The sequence below is a fragment of the Tamandua tetradactyla genome, chromosome 2 (assembly GCF_023851605.1).
Source record: "Tamandua tetradactyla isolate mTamTet1 chromosome 2, mTamTet1.pri, whole genome shotgun sequence".
Lineage (NCBI taxonomy): Eukaryota > Metazoa > Chordata > Mammalia > Pilosa > Myrmecophagidae > Tamandua > Tamandua tetradactyla.
Window position 1 is genome coordinate 68,621,476 of NC_135328.1, and position 17,922 is coordinate 68,639,397.

General features: G+C 36.9%; 1 long non-coding RNA gene across 2 annotated transcripts in view; it reads right to left on the reverse strand.

Annotated features, from left to right (window-relative positions):
- Nucleotides 1–17,922, reverse strand: part of LOC143673457 (uncharacterized) — a 102,846-nt gene that overhangs the window by 54,732 nt on the left and 30,192 nt on the right. Inside the window, exon 3 of one of the 2 annotated variants that reach the window (XR_013170375.1) lies at nt 14,421–14,476. This is a non-coding gene — a long non-coding RNA (uncharacterized LOC143673457). The remainder of the gene's footprint in view (nt 1–14,420; nt 14,477–17,922) is intronic. The other variant, XR_013170376.1, reaches the window with a different exon arrangement.

Genomic DNA, 17,922 nt, shown 5'->3' on the forward strand with positions numbered 1-17,922 from the left:
TCTTGCAAAACCACTGAATCTTTTGAGCAACTTATTTTGCTCTTAATACATGTTCCCAGGAGCTTAATAAATATTACTTTTGCAGCTTATTTAGTGGCAAAAGAATGAGCCCTTGGTGTATGCTTACCCTCTGTTTTGCTACTATAGAAGATATATTCAAACCATTTTAACCAAAATGCAATTCAGGGAACCATCCTAAAAATTGTTAAAATTCAAATATCTGGTTGCAGCATGTGCATTCTAAAAAGGCCTATTATTTCATAAGCTAAACTTTACCTTGTGGAGGAATTTCAAAAATCACATGAATGTATTAACTGAAATGCTTCCAAGTTTACAAAGAGTTCTCAATGAAATTGTGACCTTGTAGAGACAAACACATACAGAGGAACAATTTAAAACCATCTCTTTTTTAAATTTCCTCATGGGATCTACAACAATGCAAAGTACATTAAAGCCGATGAATGGATTTACCACAGCACTTCCTTCTTCTCTTGTCTTTCATTTGTCCATATTTCAAGCTTCACTGAAATGACAGATTTTATGTTTTACCTCATTGTCAGCTAATTGTTTCCCTTGGTTCCTTGTTTTCCTAGCCAATCTATTTTTTCTCGATGGGAAAATCTACATCTTTTTCATGGAAAATCTACATCTTTTTCATTTCACATTGTATCATAGACTATTTTTCAAGTTGCCATAAAGTTTTCAATGATTATTTTTAACATGCAATATTAGGTTGCATCTTCAATAATTTAGCCATTCCTCTTTTTTTTTACATTTTTTTTGTAAAATATAACATAATGCAAAGCAAAGAAAGAAAAAAGCAATTATTTTCAAAGCACACTTCAACCAGTAGTTACAGAGCAGATCCCAGAGTCTGTCCTGGGATACTTATTCCACCATCTCAGATTTTTCCTTGTTGCTGCTCCTAAACACTGGAGGCTAGATGGAATATTAATATAGTGATTCAGCAATCATACTGGCTTGCCAAATCCTATTCTCTCTGTTATACCTCCGCCTTCTCCCCGATCCCTATCCCAATCTACAGGATCCCTGGGCAACAACCATTCTGACGTTTTCATGTTGAGAAGGGGTGTCAATACTTAAGGATGGGGGATGTAATTAATAGATAATTTTGGAGAGGCTGGTCTCTCTGGGCTTCAGGATTTATCTGACCTAGGAACCCTCTGGAAATTATAGGTTCCAGGAAAGCACACTTAGTGCATGAAACCTTTATAGGGTCTCAGTTTGATCCTTAGGTGTTCTCAAGAGTTAACAGGTATGATGCTAGTTGGGGCTTAGAAAAACATGGCAATCAGCACTGTCTAGTTGAAGCTTGCATAAGAGTTGCCTCCAGAGTAGCCCCTCAATTCCACTTGATCTCTTTTTGGCCACTGACGCTTATTTTATTTGGCATCTTTTAATGCCTCTTATCCTTCCCTTGGTCCAGAAGGCATTGTCAATTCCACGGTGCCAGGACCAGACTCATTCTGGGAGTCATGCCCCACAACCTCGGGAAGACCTTCACCCCTGAATGTCATGTCCCACACAGGTGAAGGGAGGACAATGAATTTTCTTTCAGGGTTTGGGCCCCTCGGCAACAAAGAAGCTACCTGGAAAGAACTCCCAGGCCTCACCAACGACAGTCTTAGCTTCTCTTCCACAGAAACAAGTTTCATAAGGTAAGCCTCAAAATCAAGGGCCTAGCACATTTTCCTGGGAATCTCTATGGCTGAGGGGGGTACCCCAGGCTTCCCAGATGGAAAAGCTCAATAGCTCCATTAAGGGCGGGCCACAGTGGCTCAGTGGCAGAGTTCTCATCTGCCATGCCAAAGACCCAGGTTCAATTCCCAGTGCCTGCCCATGCAATAATAATAATAGCTCTATTAATATATATATATTTCCCTTTGGACCTTCAAGTGGCTCCATCAACATTGGGAGCTGTTGTCCCTGCATCTTAAAAGGGCATGTTAAAAGGGAAATAACATTTATATTATCAATAAAAAGCAAAATAAAGACTAAAATTAAATAAATGGGTCATTTATGAACTTTTGGTAAGTGTTCTAGTTTGCCAGATGCTGGAATGCGATATACGAGAACTAGAACAGCTTTTAAAAGGGGGAACTTATTAAGTCACAAGCCCACAGTTCTACGGGTGTGAAAATGTCCCAACCAAAACAAGATTAGATATGTCTAATCTAAGGCATCTAGAGAAAGATACCTCAGTTCAAGAAGGCTGATGACATTCAGGGTTTCTCTCTCAACTGGAAAGGCACGTGGCGAAACTCATGGCATCTGCTAGCTTTTTCTCCAGGTTCTTGTTTCATGAAGCTCCTTCAGACACATTCTCCTTCTTCATCTCCAAGGTCTCTGGTTTCGTGGGCTCTGACTCTTGTCATTCTCTCCTCATTCTAAAAAAGAGACTCTCTCCAAAATGCTTCATTTATTAAAGAATTCCAGTAAACTAATCAAGGCCCACATGGAATGGGTGGGGTCACATCTCCCTGTATTCAAAAGTTAATACCACAATTGGGCATGTCACATCACCGTGAAGATAATCTAATAGAGGTTCCAACATGAGTGCTGAATAGGGATTAAGAGAAATGGTTGCTCCCACAAGATTGATTGGGATTAAAACATGGCTTTTCTAGGGTTCATAATCCTTTCAAACCAGCACAAAAGGGTTCTCTAGAAAAACAGAACTAGCAGGAGATATCTATAAATATGAGATTTATAAAGGTGTCTCACACAACTGTGGGAAAGGAAAGTCCGAAGTCCAACAGGCAGGCTGTGAAACTGACAGTTGCAATGAAGGGTTGGGATGAAATTCACGAGAGAGGCTCACTGACTGAGGAAACAGTGAAAAAGTCTCTCTTCTTCCTGAAAAACCTTCAACTGATTGGACTATATAACAGGTAGGAGGCATGCCTTAGCTGATTGCAGATGTAATCAGGCACAGCTGCAATCTACTCACTGATGATTTAAGACACCTGGTTTTTCAACCAGCCACAAAATATCCTTTCAGCAAAGGTGAGGCCAGTGCTTGCATGACCAGACAACTGGGCATCATCACTTGGCCAAGTTACCAGCAGAATCTAGCCATCACAGGAATCAATTGACAGATTTTTAATAAATATTATGTGTTAAACTTTAGACTATATATAGATAATGTTTGTATCTTTAATATTGACAATTTTATGTGATGGATAAAATAATGGATTTTGATTCCTAGTTAGTTGGCACTTTTCTAAAATTACAATTTCAGCATTCTGTTTTGGGAAATTTGCTTTAAATTGTTCAAAGGACAAGAAAGGTTACCCTCAAAAAATCATTCATAAGATTGTGGAATAGAGAAAGTTTATATTCTCTTCCTGCTTCTCCCCATTTTAGCAGCCCTGAGAGTCTGATATCCTCTTTATTTTGTCCTCTACTTCAGGTCCCCCTCTGTCTCTGTCCCTAGGTTTTCTGCCTATTCTAGTTCGCTAGCTGCTGGAATGCAATATACCAGAAACAGAACGGCTTTTAAATGGGTGAATTTATTAAGTTTCAAGTTTATAGTTCTAAAGCTGTGAAAATAGCCAAATTAAAGCAAGGATATAGAAATATCCAATCTAAGGCATCCAGGGAAAGATGCCTTAGTTCAAGAAGACCAGTAATGTCCAGGGTTTCGCTTTCAACTGGAAAGGCACGTGGGGAACATGGTGATGTCTGCTAGCTTTCTCTCTAGGCTTCTCGGTTCACGAAATTTCCCCAGGGGCATATTCCTTCTTTGTCTCTAAAGACCTCTGGTTGTGTGGGTTCTCATGGCTCTGTAGCCTTTTTTCAAAATGTTTCCTCTTTTAAATGATTCCAGTAATCTAATCAAGACCCACCTGGAATGGCTGCCTCCACAAGATGGATCAGGATTAAAACATAGCTTTTCTAGGGCCCATAATCCTTTCAAACCGGCACACTGCCCTTCCCTACCTTCTCTCCCTGCAATTTTACAAGCTATTCCTATAGCAGTGATTTGGTTTCAGCCTGTAAAACTGGGTCTCTACCATTCTATAATCATAATGAAGAGGCTCTGCTTTATGGTTGGGCCTTGTGACCATTTGAGACTCTTGTGGAACATTAGCCAGGTCTCTGTTAGGAGAGTAAAAAAGAATAATAGAGGCAATTATTCCACTGATTTCAGCTATAAATCCTATTTTGCCTGAGTTGTCTGAATGATGAGTATTCTGTGAAAATGCTGCTCTCTAGTGCAACAAAACTGCATATAATGCATATCTATTTTTTATCATTCAATCTAACATACTGCCAAAGTTGAAAGCTTATCAAAACAGAGGTGACGCAGTAAGTGACTCATAATGTAAGTATGGGGAAGAGGAGGGAAATTTCAAGCATGAGGACAATGTAGCAGGAGTAAGTATGCTATGTTTAAGGGGTCATAAATGTGAATATCAACAGGACTTTACTAACAGCTTATACACACTGAAGAATGAAGTGTGGAGACAGAGAAAGTATAAAACATGGTCGCAGTCCCAAGGAGTTGTCTGTAATTTGGCCCAGGTATAAAGGTATGAAACAAGAAGATTTATGTTTGAGAGCTAGATTATGTAGTATAGACTCTAAATGTACCACTGATCAATATGGTAGTCATTAACTGAAATGAATGCTTGAAATGTGCTAGTCCAAATTGCAATAAGCCATAAATAAAAAACACAAACTTGATTTTGAAGACTTAGTAAGAAAAAAACGTAAAATATTTCATTAATTTTTACATTGATTACATGTAGCAATGGTAATAGTTTGGTTAGGTTAAAATTAGATATATTATTAAAGTTATTGGACCTGTTGCAGAAAATGTAAAACTATTCTGGACAAAGGCCATGGATTCTTTTGCCCAATGTGCTCAATAACCAATTCCTGAGATGACAGGGTTCAAAGAGAGAAAGAGTTTATTACTAGGTGCATAGTAGGAGAGCAGATGGCCTACCAGCCCAAAATCTGTCTCCCTGGACTGCAATAATTTTGATAGTTTTATTAGAGAAAAGACAGAGTTTAGGATAATAAGCACAGTAGTCCCAGATGATGTAATCAGAGGTAATCTAATTATTGAGCTTGTGCAGATTGATTACATGCTTATTCACAGAAAGCATGTAAGAAAATTGTGGAATTACATATAGGTGACTTGTAGGTTAAAGTCTAAGCCACTTGCATGTCAGGTGCACCCATATTGGTTAGATCCAGTCTCGATTATCAAGATTACTTTGGATTTGGGGTGGGTTAGTTCTGAGCTGACCTAAGATCCTTCATTAATAAACATTAGGGGCTGTCATTAGTGATTACGAGACTCTAAAGTTGAAAAACTGGATAACTGGGTACAAATGAAGGTTAGTCACAAGGTTTTACAATCACCAGGGCAGAAGAAATCAAGACAGCTGGATTACCATTGAAAGATTTCAGGAATTCCCTCTGTCTAAAATACACCAGAAAGCAAAAAAGGAATATCTATATAATGATTCAGTAATCAAAATCATCCCTTAAATCCTGATTTCTCATTTACAAAATTACATATTTTACACATTTCATTTCTGTTGGAAAACACTGCTTTAAAAACTGCATTTCAGGGCAGGCCACAGCTCTTGCCTGCTATGCCAGAAACCCAGGTTCATTTCCCAGTGCCTGCCCATGCAAAACAAAACAAAGCAACTACATTTCCGAGAAGGGAGAAATTTGGGTCCTGGGGCAAAATGGGTCTTGAATGAGTTCTGAAAGGTTGGAGAGGCAAAGACAGAAAAAGGAAAGTCAACTCTGAGGAACAGGTTGAAGGAATGAAAGTGCAGGGAAGCACAGGAAGTAGAAGATGCAGTTTTTAGGTAGAGTACAGGAAACAACCCAACCAAGTGGGAGATGGAGGAAAATTGAGTCTTTAAAGTCAGGCAAAGGTTTCTAGATTCCCCTGCAGCCAAAAGAAAGGCAGCCCCAAAAAAGTTCTGAGTAAGAGAGTTATTAGATAAAAGATGATGTTAAGGAAAGAGAGTCTAATAGTGAATCATTTAAACCCTTCATCATATTAGAAGGTTCTTATATAATCCTTAAATTCAGATTTCCAGATAATACCACAGGAATTCTACAGCTCAGCCACCCAATTCAATGATTAGAAATAACAGCACAGTCTTGCACAAATCTAATCAACTTTAGCCTTAGTCAACATTTGGTCTTTTGTCATTTTCATGCTAGAGAACAGAGCTGCATTGATTTCTAAGGGGGGAAGAGTCACAAAAAGGAAAATAATGTAGGTAGGAGATATGGAAAGATTTCAGATGATGTCATCTAAACTAGTAATTCCCTTTATTTGTCTATAAAAGAAGATACCTTTTCTTGAAAGCTCTTTGAAATGATGAAGTGCTTGTTGATAAACACCAAGTCCCTTTAAATCATAATGTTTGCTTATTTGTCTTCCTTTATCTCACCCTTTATGTTAGTCCAGAATGTGATTGTCACAAATATCTGGGTGAACAAGATTATTAAATGTTGTCATAAAATAAGTGATTATTTCTAAACTTATCCTTTTCACATTGTAATGCTTCACAAAGCACCTTTCCCTGAGCTATGATTCATTTTAATTGATCCTATCAAACACAGTATCTGTATTCTGACTGAATTCACAATATCCTCTGTTTCAAGAGAAGCCAATCAGCTTATGGGATTGTTAGCTATAAAAACTACCAAGAAGCAGTTTGTGGCTGATAAGAGCAATGCAAATTCTAAAGAGAAGTAATAAGAGAAATAATGAAATCTTCCTTACTTTTTGAAGTATGTACAATTCCAAACTCCCTGAAGCTACACTTAACCTATTGCATTAAACAGTAATGAACACATATTAGAAATGTCGATATCAGCTTTTAGAATCTGTTGGCATTAAAATATCATTTAAAAATTGTCTTCCAGGTTGTATGTAAGTAACCAGAATATTTTTAAAAAATAAAAACCAGGATTTGTAAATACAGTGAAGTTTAATGTAAACTACAGACTATGGTTAATAGCACAATTTTATTAATACTGTTTCATCAACTGTAACAAATGAACCACACTAATGCAAAGTGTTAATAATAGGGAAAACTTCACGTGTGAGGGAGATACGTGGGTACTCTGTATTTTCTGCATGATTTTTCTGTAAACCTACAATTTCTCCAATAAGAAAGAAACTATATCAAGGGTTGACTATACTCTTTGTTGGGGATTAAATCGCATACCCCACAAAAGACATGTTAAAATCTTAATTCATGTTCCTGTGGATATGAACTCACTTGTAAATAGGACCTTTGGAATATTATTATTAGTTAACATGTGGAGTCATTTGTCAATACGATCTTTGGAGATCCTGTTTAGATGGGACCAAACAGAATGGGCCTTAATTCATGTAACTGGGATCCTTATAATCAGAGGAAATTCAATACAAAACTAAAAGTCAATAGAAGCCATAAGTAAGAGGAAACCAGAGAATGAAACAGATCTGATCATCATGTAGTGGAAGCAGAGATGCAAGCCAAGGGATGCCAAGGATTATAGGAAAGCCAAAACCAGGATGCTACAGACTGTGGGAGAAAATATAGCTTGTCCAGAAATCAATGTTGGACTTCTAACCTCTAAAACCATAAATCAAAAGATTCCTGTTTTTTAAATCAAAAAATATATATATATTAAGTTCTCCAAAGTATTTTTTTGTCAAGTTTCCTTCTACAGTATTCTTTTCCTATTTAGGAGAGAGATTGAAATAATTTTTCTCTAGTAAGAATGATTTGTTTGCTGGTTCATTCTAGATTGTGAGCTGAACTAAAGTGTTTATAAATGGTCTTTTATGCCTCCTTGTTTTCCTCTATGTCACTATTGGTAGCACTTCCCATTGTCAAAACTATCTGCAGTCTAATAAATCAGCATTCAGTAAACTACTATGGAGTCTTCATCACTAACTAAAGCACATGCCTAACACATTTTTCCTTCACCCCAATTTGGGAGGGTACTACTAAAACTTTATGACATATTATAGAGGAAGGAAAGTGATAAAGCATTCCCAATTACATGGGCAACTCTTCTTTCCTTCTTTCTCTAAACAAGAATAATTAGTTGAACTGGAAGGTAAGTTCTATGGGGTAGAGTGAGAAAGAGGTGATAAAAATCAGATGATCCAGAGAGAATTTCATTTTAGGAGACTGTTTTAGGATGGGGTAAAAAAAGAAAAGGTTTAATGAGTTAATTTATTTGAGGTGACTTTGGGAGGCTATCTTAGGTTAGAAATATTTGCTGCACTGGAGGCTCTTTCTAAGTCACAGATTCTGGATAGTTGAGAGAGCTTGCTAAAGAGGACCAGAAATTAAGTGACGTCAGATAAGTATTACTAGAGTACTTCCCGTCCATGCTTGGGGCAGACATTGTCAATCAATAACAACATTGCTGCCACAGCCCTTCTCAATAAAGAGGTTCAGACACCACTACCAATCAGTGGGCATTTGCACTTAAGCCGAACCCCATCTGCCATACCTACCTAGAGTTTAGTCTTACAGGTAAATGGATCCATCCAGTTTTCTCTGGAGCTTTATTTATTCAATGCTCCCCAGAAAGAAAGAAGGCAAAAATTCAGGGGAGAACAAAGATGAACAAACAATTGTTCTAAGGATATAATCACAATACTAAGGATATAATCACAAAACATAGCTTTCAATTCCTGAGTATCTAAATTTACAATGTGCTGGGTATTATGTCATCTTTGATCCTCATGATAACCCTTTGCAGTTGGCATTATCATTTACCATTTTTTGATGAGGATACTGGGACTTAAACTTAAGTGACTTTCCAAAAACCAGAGAACTTGTAAGTAACGGAGCTGAGATGAAAACTCTGATTCCAAATCCATTTTTCTAAGCCAGCCTTTCCCAAAGTGGGAAATGGTTCTAGGTGATATACAAGGATAATTACTTTCTAAAAGGTATGCACTTATATTATAGTTATCTTTTATTTAGGGAAATTGAAAGAGGCTTACTATTTAAAGAAGTGGCATAAAATCTTCCTTTAAATAAATTAAATTTCAAAACCTAAGATTGATTTAATGAGAAATATTAAGCAAATAGAAGTTCAGTTATTTAGAAGGATAAGTGACACTGCATTTAATACATCTATTTACTAATAAGTCAAGGTGAAACAGCTTGAAATAAGTCATAGTTACTGACCACTCCTTAAAGTTCACACAAAAAGAGGTAGTACTCAAACTTATTATAGCTACAGAAGGTGGAGAAATAGCTTAGGTGGCCTGTTGGACTTCCTCTTCCCCACCTGCACTTCATTCCCTCAAGTTCAGGATCTGTGCTTTTAATAGTGACAATTAGCACCATGTACAATTGAACCATGAAAATGAACAAAGAAAAAGCTAGAGGAAAAACCCAAGAATCAGTTTCCTTTCCCAGACATCTTGCTCAAACACTTCTCAAAGGACTAACTCAAAAAACGGGATTCTTAAAGTGGTAGGAAGGAAGGCTACACAATAGGACAAATGTTTGAGTGCAAGTGGAATGTTTGTAAAGCTGCTGAAATGATATGCTGCCCAAATGTTCTCATTTCCTCTAAAGGGTAACTCCTCCCTCCAGTGATAGTGGAGGGTCATCAGTGTAAGTTTACAGAGTGACTCCCTGAATTTTTAAAGTTTTCACTTCTTTATTTTCAGGAGAAACTCTACCAACATAAAGCTACCTCTGATGAATATTGTCTGCTAAAATCATAAGCAAATGGTGCTAATATGATTCCTGAATTCTCAGGTACACTTTCACTCACATTTCCACATTTCTGAAACTGGAATGTACCTTAATCTGATTGCACATTCAATGTGGTCTTTCTTTTTTTCTTCCTCACTGCATCTTACAACTGATGGCATACCGAAATTGAGTAAATATAATGTTCACAAATGCCAGCGGGAGTTGGGGTCAGCCATGATTTTAGAAATATGCCATCAAATATAAACTATAAGTACTATTGGCGTTGAAGTTTTGGGGGTTGCTGTTGTTTGCAATTAAGCACTAAAATATTTTGTTTGAGAAAATATGTTCAAATAAGGGATGACGCAGGTAAAAAAAAATCAAGCAAATACTTTGTTCCAAAGGTTAGAGTCACCTTATTGTCAAAAGAGAAAGAATACAGCAAGGAGAACCAGGTAATTCACAAATTGAAAATCCAAGTGCTCATTTATCTTTATTTTTAATAATTCCATTTGTGTGTGTTAGATCATGGTCATAATGTCACTCTTCATGCTGACTTCTCATGTAAATTACAAATTAGTTTTTATGATAATGATTTACAGAGTTAGCTATTCATTTTCCTGGCAGAGTTACCTACAATGATATCATTCTTCTACCTCTGAGATGGAATATCATGAAAGGAATAGTGTCCAGATGCTTTGATTAAAAAGGTTTAAAGAATATATGTAACATAAAATTCCAAAACAAGCAAAACTAATCCTGCTACCAGTCAAGACAATGGTGCCTTTTGGTGAGAAGAGAGCAGGGAGTGATAAGTGATGCGGGAGCAAGGGTCCCTCTGTGGAGGCTGCCAATATTCTTTCTGTTAACTTGGTGGGTGGTTACACAGGCATGTTTACTTTGTGACAACTCACTGGGCTGTGCACCTATGAGTTGTGCACACTTTCACATTTGTGATATATTCTTCAACTTAAAAAGAAGGTTTAGAAATAAATTCTACAGACATAGAGCTTCCTCTAATATATTAATTATTGGCAGGAAAAAAAAAGATTTATTCTCCCTTCAAGTAAACTGTTCCAGTGGTTTTAATATTGCATTGACCAGGGGGTAAATGTTGACCCTAGGAACATTAATCTTGATATTTTCCCAATTCATTGTCTGTTATCTAGTGTTATCAGAATAGAACACATTTCTATATAAATGACAACTTCTGGTCATTCTCAGAGAATAGCACTAAGCATGAAAATCAGAAATATTGATCTTGTGTTGCATGATGATGTTTCTATTGAAGTGAAATAGTTTCTATAAAATTGTCAAATTGCTGTTCTAACACACCTAACCAACCCTGGAATTGTTCTTGTGTTAGTTTACAAGCTGCCAGAATGCGATATGTCAGAATTGGAACAGCTTTTAAAAAGAATTTAATAAGTTACAAGTTTACAGTTGTAAGCCTATAAAAATGCCCAAACTAAGGCATCAGGGAAAGATACCTTAATTCAAGGAAGGCCAATGTGTGTAGAACACCTCTTTTCTCTGGGAAGTCACATGGCTGGTATCAGTTGGTTCCTTGCTTCTGGGCTCCACTGCTTTCAACCTCTCTTCCTGTGGGAGTTCTTCACTTTGCTTCTCCTGGGCTGGCTTTCATCTCTTGGCTTCCTTTGGCTCTCTCCAGGTTCTGGTTTGCTTAACATCTCATGGCAATGCCTCCTGGGCTCCATGCATCTCCAAACATCTATATCTGCTCTGTCAGCTCTGTCTTTTCTTTAAAATATTTCCCCCTTTTAAAGGACTCCAGTAAACTAATCAAGATGCACCATGAATAGTAGAGTCACATCTCCATCTAATCAAAAGGTCACACCCACAACTGGGCATGTCACATCTCTGTAGAGATAATCTACAGTATTGAATTAGAATTAAAAGAAATGGCTATTCATTATGTGGGGCAAGATGATGGCTTAGTGAGATGTGGAATCTAGTTTACCCTCCAGAGCAGCTAGTAAATAGCCAGGAACAGTACAGAACAACTGCTGGGACTACATTAGTGACTGGACACACAACATACACCAGTCTGGACCAAGTGGAAAGGCTAAGACTCCACACAGAACTGTAAGTGCCCCAAGCCATGCAGGCCAGTGCACCTCCTCAATGGGCATGGCAGGCTGGTTCCCTGAGGGAAAAGGAAACAGACTTTACTAGCAGCAAGGGCTTAGCTCAACCAAATTCCAACTGCAGAATTAATTAACAAATTCTGACTCCTGAAAATAAGCCCCAGCACAAATAAACCTGGAATAAGCACTAAAAGAACTAGGAGTTGTTAGAGGGGCCATGGCTAATGAAAAGGGAAAAAAAGAGGCTTTTTGAGTAGGACAGAATAAAATACTGGAAAAGGGCTGGACCCCAAGCAAAGGGGGCACATAGAGCCTGGAGATACATAATGCCAGGTACCAACTTAAGCTCTTGATTAACAAACCTAAGGAGCAGGGGTCCCTCTCTGAATAGGCTCTTTTTTTTTTTTTTTTCTTTTGGCTTTTTGCTTTTTTTTCCTACTCGTTAACAGCTCATTAGATAGAACTGGAAGCCTTCTCAAGTGCCAGCACTGCCCCAGGCAAGGGTGGAATTAAGCTTGTCTAAGCAACAAAGTAACTAGTCAAGTGAAAGGAGTTAATTCCCTAGGAATTGTATATTCCTCAAGAGAAAGCTGGGGTCCAGCTCAAGTAGAATCCCTTCTTCAAGGAATCAGGCTCCAGATACTGGAAACTGAAGCAATTGATGCCAACCTACAACCTCACCTTTGTCTCAACTATGCCCCCAGCAGGGAGAGTCTGTTGAAGTTAAAGGCACCACATCACTTTGCACTGGTGGGAAGCCACAGGAAGACGAGCAACACGTGCTGGGAAGGATAGGGAAAGCACAGAGTCTAGAGACTTCATAGGAAAGTCTGTCAACCTGCCGGGTCTCACTTTTGGGGAAAACGGTTGCTGGTGACTCTTCCTCATGAGATGTGGGCCAGACTGGTCTGTGAAGACCTGACTGTGGTCTATAATATATGAGGAGACCCTCAAAAAAAAAAAAATAGCCTTCATATAGGCAGGGCAAGAAACAGAAAAACAAGAACTGAAAAATTCTGATTAAACAGAACCTATGCTAGAGGTCTAGGATAAGTTGAACTGAATGTCAAGGAACAGGTAGAGAACAAAGCCATCCAACAAGAAAATCCTAGGTGAAAGAGCGAAAACAACCTCCAAAATAAACTAATTAAGGAAATCAAATGCCTACACAACAGAAAAAATGAGCCATACTAGGAAGAGTGGAGATATGACCCAGTCAAAGGAACAAACATTTCAAATGACATACAGGAGTTGAGACAACTAATTCAGAATGTTCAAAAAGACATGGAAAATCTCATTAAAAATCAAACCAGCAAGTTGAGGGAGGATATAAAGAAGACATTGAGTGAACAAAAAGAACTCGAAAGTTCAAAAAAAATCAGAACTTATGGGAATGAAAGGCACAACAGATGAGATGGAAAATACAATGGAAATCCTACAATAGATTTGAAGAGTCAGAAGAAAAGATTAATGAACTAGAGGACTGGACATTTGAAATCTGACACACAAAAGAAAATATAGGGGAAAAAATGAAAAAATATGAGCAGGGTCTCAGGAATTCGAGTGACAATATGAAGCGCACAAACATACATGTTGTAGGTGTCCCAAAAGGAAGATGAAGAATAAAGGAGAAAATAATCACTGAAAATTTCCCATCTCTTATGAAAGACATAGAATTACAGATCCAAGAAGTGCAGCATACCCCAAACAGAATAGATCAAAATAGATACACTCCAAGACACATACTGATTAGCTTGTCAGATGTCAAAGAGTAAGAGAGAATTTTGAAAGCAGCGAGGGGAAAGCAATTCATCACAAACAAGGGAAGCCAAATAAGACTATGTGTGGATTTCTCAGCAGAAATCATGGAGGCAAGAAGGCAGTGGTATGATATATTTAAGATTCTAAAAGAAAAAAAACTTTGCCAATGAAGAAATCTCTATCTGGCAAAACTGTCCTTCAAATAGAGGAAGAGATTAAAATATTTTCAGACAAACAATCACTGAGAGAATCTGTGACTAAGAGATCCACTCCACAAGGAATACTAAAGGGAGAACTACAGGCAGATAGAAAAAGGCAGGAGAGAGAGGTCTGTAGAAGAGTATAGAAATGAAGGATATCAGTAAAGGTAAAAAGAAAAAAAAAATTAGATATGACATATAAAATACAAAAAGACAAAATAGTAGAAGAAAGTACTGCCTTTACACTAATAACATTAAATGTTAATGGATTAAACTCCCCAATCAAAAGACATAGACTGGCAGAATGAATTTAAAAATAGGACCCATCTATATGCTAAAATGAGGAGACTCATTTTAGACCAAGGACAAAAATAGGTTGAAAGTGAAAAGTTTGGAAAAGATATTTCATGCAAACAACAATCAGAAAAGAGCAGGAGTAACTATAATAATATCCAACAAATTAGATTTCAAATGTAAAACAATTAAAAGAGACACAGAAGGACACTAATAATAAAAGGAACAATTCAAGAAGACATAACAATCATAAATATTTATGCACTGAACCAGAGTGCTCCAAAGTACACAAGGCAAACACTGACAACACTGAAGGCAGAAATAGATACCTTTACCATACTAGCTGAAGACTTCAGTTCTCCAGTTTCATCAGTGGATGGAACATCTAGACAGAGGATCAATAAAGACATAGAGAATTGGAATAATGCAATAAATGAACTAGATTTAACAGACATTTACAGAACATTATACTCCACAACAGCAGGATACACATTTTTCTCAAGTGCTTATAGATCATTCTCAAGGACAGACCATATGCTGGGTCACAAATCTAGTCTCAATAAGTTTAAAAAGACTGAAATCAAATGAAACACTTTCTCGGATCATAATTGAATGAAGTTGGAAATCAATAACAGGCAGAAGGTCAGAAAATTCACAAATATATAGAGGCTAAATAACACACTTTTTAAAAAATTTCTTTTAAAAATATTTCTATTGATAAACATACAAACACAAATATTCTTAACATACAAACATTCCATACATGTTGTATGGTCATTGGCTTACAATATCATCACATAACTGTTTATTCATTACCATGATCATTTTTTAGAACATTTGCATCACTCTAGAAAAAGAAATAAAAAGAAAAAATTCATACACACTATACTCCTTACCCCTTACTCTCACTGACCACTAGTATTTCCATCTACCCAACATATCTTAACCTTTGTTCCCCCATTATTTGTTTTTTTATCCATATTTTTTACTCATCTGTCCATACCCTAGATAAAGGGAGCTTCAGATACAAGGTTTTCATAATCATACAGTGACATTGTAAATGTTATATCTTCATACAATCATCTTCAAGAAACAAGGCTACTAGAACACAGCTCTACAGTTTCAGTTACTTCCCTCCAGTCACTTCAATACACCATAAACTGAAAAGGGATATCTATATAATGCATAAGAATAACCTCCATGATAACCTCTCGACTCTGTTTGAAATCTCTCTGCCACTGACACTTTATTTTTTCTCATTTCTCTCTTCCCCCTTTTGGTCAAGAAGGTTTTCTGAATCCCTTGATGCCAGGTCCCAGCTCACCCAGGACTTCTGTCCTATGTTGCCAGGGAGATTCACACCCCCATGTCCCATGGAGGGGGGTGGGGAGAACAGTGAGTTCACCTGCCATGTTGGCTTAGAGAAAGAGGCCACATCTACGCAACAAAAGAAGTTCTCTGGGGGTGACGCTTAGGCCTAATTTAAGTAGGCTTAGCCTATCCTTTGCAGGAATAATACACAACGAACTATTTTTTGTGGTTTTTTTTTTTTTTTGGAGGGGTGCACAGTCTGGGAATCAAACCTGGGTCTCCTGCATGGAAGGCAAGCATTCTTCTACTGAAAAACAACACATTCTTAAACAACCAGTGGGTCAAGGAAGAAATTGCAAAAGAAATCGGTAAGTATATTGAGACAAAGGAAAATGAAAACACAACATATCAAAATTTGGGAGCTGCAGCAAAGGCAGTGCTAAGAGGGAAATTTATTGTTTTAAATGCCTATATTGAAAAAGAAGAAAGAGTAAAAATTGAGGAATTAACTGTTTACTTGGAAGAACTAGAGAAAGAACAGCAAACAAACCTTAAAAGAAACAAAAGGAAAGAAATAACAATGATAAGGGCAGAAATATATGAAATTGAAAACAATTGAGAAAACCAATTCGGTTCTTTGAGAAAATCAGTAAAATCAATGGACCCGGGTGTGCCACGGTGGCTCAGCAGGTAAGAATGCCTGCCTGCCATGCCTGAGGACCCGGGTTCGATTCCGGTGCCTGCCCATGTAAAAAAAAAAAAAAAATCAATGGACCCTTAGCTAGGTTCACAAAAACAAAAAGAAAGAGGATGCAAATAAATAAAGTCAGAAATGCAAGAGGAGACATAACCACTAATCCTGCAGAAATAAAGGAGGTAATGAGAGGATAGTATGAGCTACTATATGCTAATAAACTAGACAAATGTAGATGAATTGGACAACTTCCTAGAGCGGTATGAACAACCAACATTTACTTGAGAAGAAACAGATGAATTCAACAAACCAATCACAAGTAAAGAGATTGAACCAGACATCAAGAAGCTCCTAAAAAAGAAAAGTCCAGGACCAGATGGCTTCACATGTGAATTCTACCAAGCATTCAAGAAATAATTAGTAGCAATCCTGCTCAAACTCTTCAAAAAAATTGAAGAGGAGGCAAAGCTACTTAACTCATTCTATGAAGTCAACATCATCCTAATACCTAAGCCAGAAAAAGACACTACAAGAAAATAAAATTACAGACCAATCTCTCTAATGAATATGGATGCAAAAATCCTGAACAAAATACTTATAAATTGAATCCAGTGACATATTAAACGAATTATACACCATGACCAAGTGGGATTTATTCCAGGTATGCAAGGATGGTTCAACATAAGAAAATCAATTAATGTAATACACCATATCAACAAAAAAAAAGCAGAAAAAAATGATCATCTCAATTGATACTGAAAAGACATTTGATAAAATTTAACATCCTTTCTTGATGAAAACACTGGAAAAGATAAGAATAGAAAGGAACTTCTTCAACATGATAAAGGTAATATATGAAAAAGTCACAGCTTTTCCTCTAAGATCAGGAAAAAGACAAGGATGCCCACTGTCACCACTGTTATTCAACATTGTGCTAGAAGTTCTAGTCAGAGCAATTAGACAAGAAAAAGAAATAAAAGTTATTCAAATTATAAAGGAAGAAACAAAACTCTCACTGTTTACAGATGAGACCATATATCAAAAATCCCAAAAAGTCTACAGCAAAGCTACTAGAGCTAATAAATGAGTACAGAAAAGTGGCAGGGTGGAAAATCAACACATAAATATCAGCTGTGTTTCTATGCACTAGTAATGAGCAATATGGGGGGAAAATCAAGAAAAAAAAATCTATTTACAATAGCAAACAAAAGAATCAAATATTTAGGAATAAATTTAACTAAGGATACAAAAGACCTATACACAGAAATGATAAGAAATTGCTGCAAGATATCATGAAAGACCTAAATAAATGGAAGGTTATGTTCATGGATTGAAAGACTAAATATAGTTAAGATGTCAATTCTACCCAAATTGATTTAATAGAATCAATGCAATATGAATTAAAATCCCAATAACTTACCTTGCAGAAATAGAAAAAACAATAACCAAATTTATTTGGAAGGGAAGTGTGACCTGAATAGCTAAAAATATCTTGAGAAAGAAAAATGAAGTGAGAGGCTGCACACTACCTGACTTTAAAGCATATTACAAAGCTATGATGGTCAAAACAGCATCGTACTGGCATAAAGATAGATAAACTGACCAATGAAATTGAACAGAGTATTCAGATATAGACCCTCTAATCTATGGATAATTGATCTTTGATAAGGTGGTCAAGCCAACCAACCTGGGACAGAGTGGCCTCTTCAATAAATAGTGCTCAGAGAACTTGATATCCATGTGCAAAAGAATGAAAGAGGATTCATATCTCACACCTTATACAAAAATTACTTAAAATGGATCAAAGCCCTAAACATTAGAGCTAA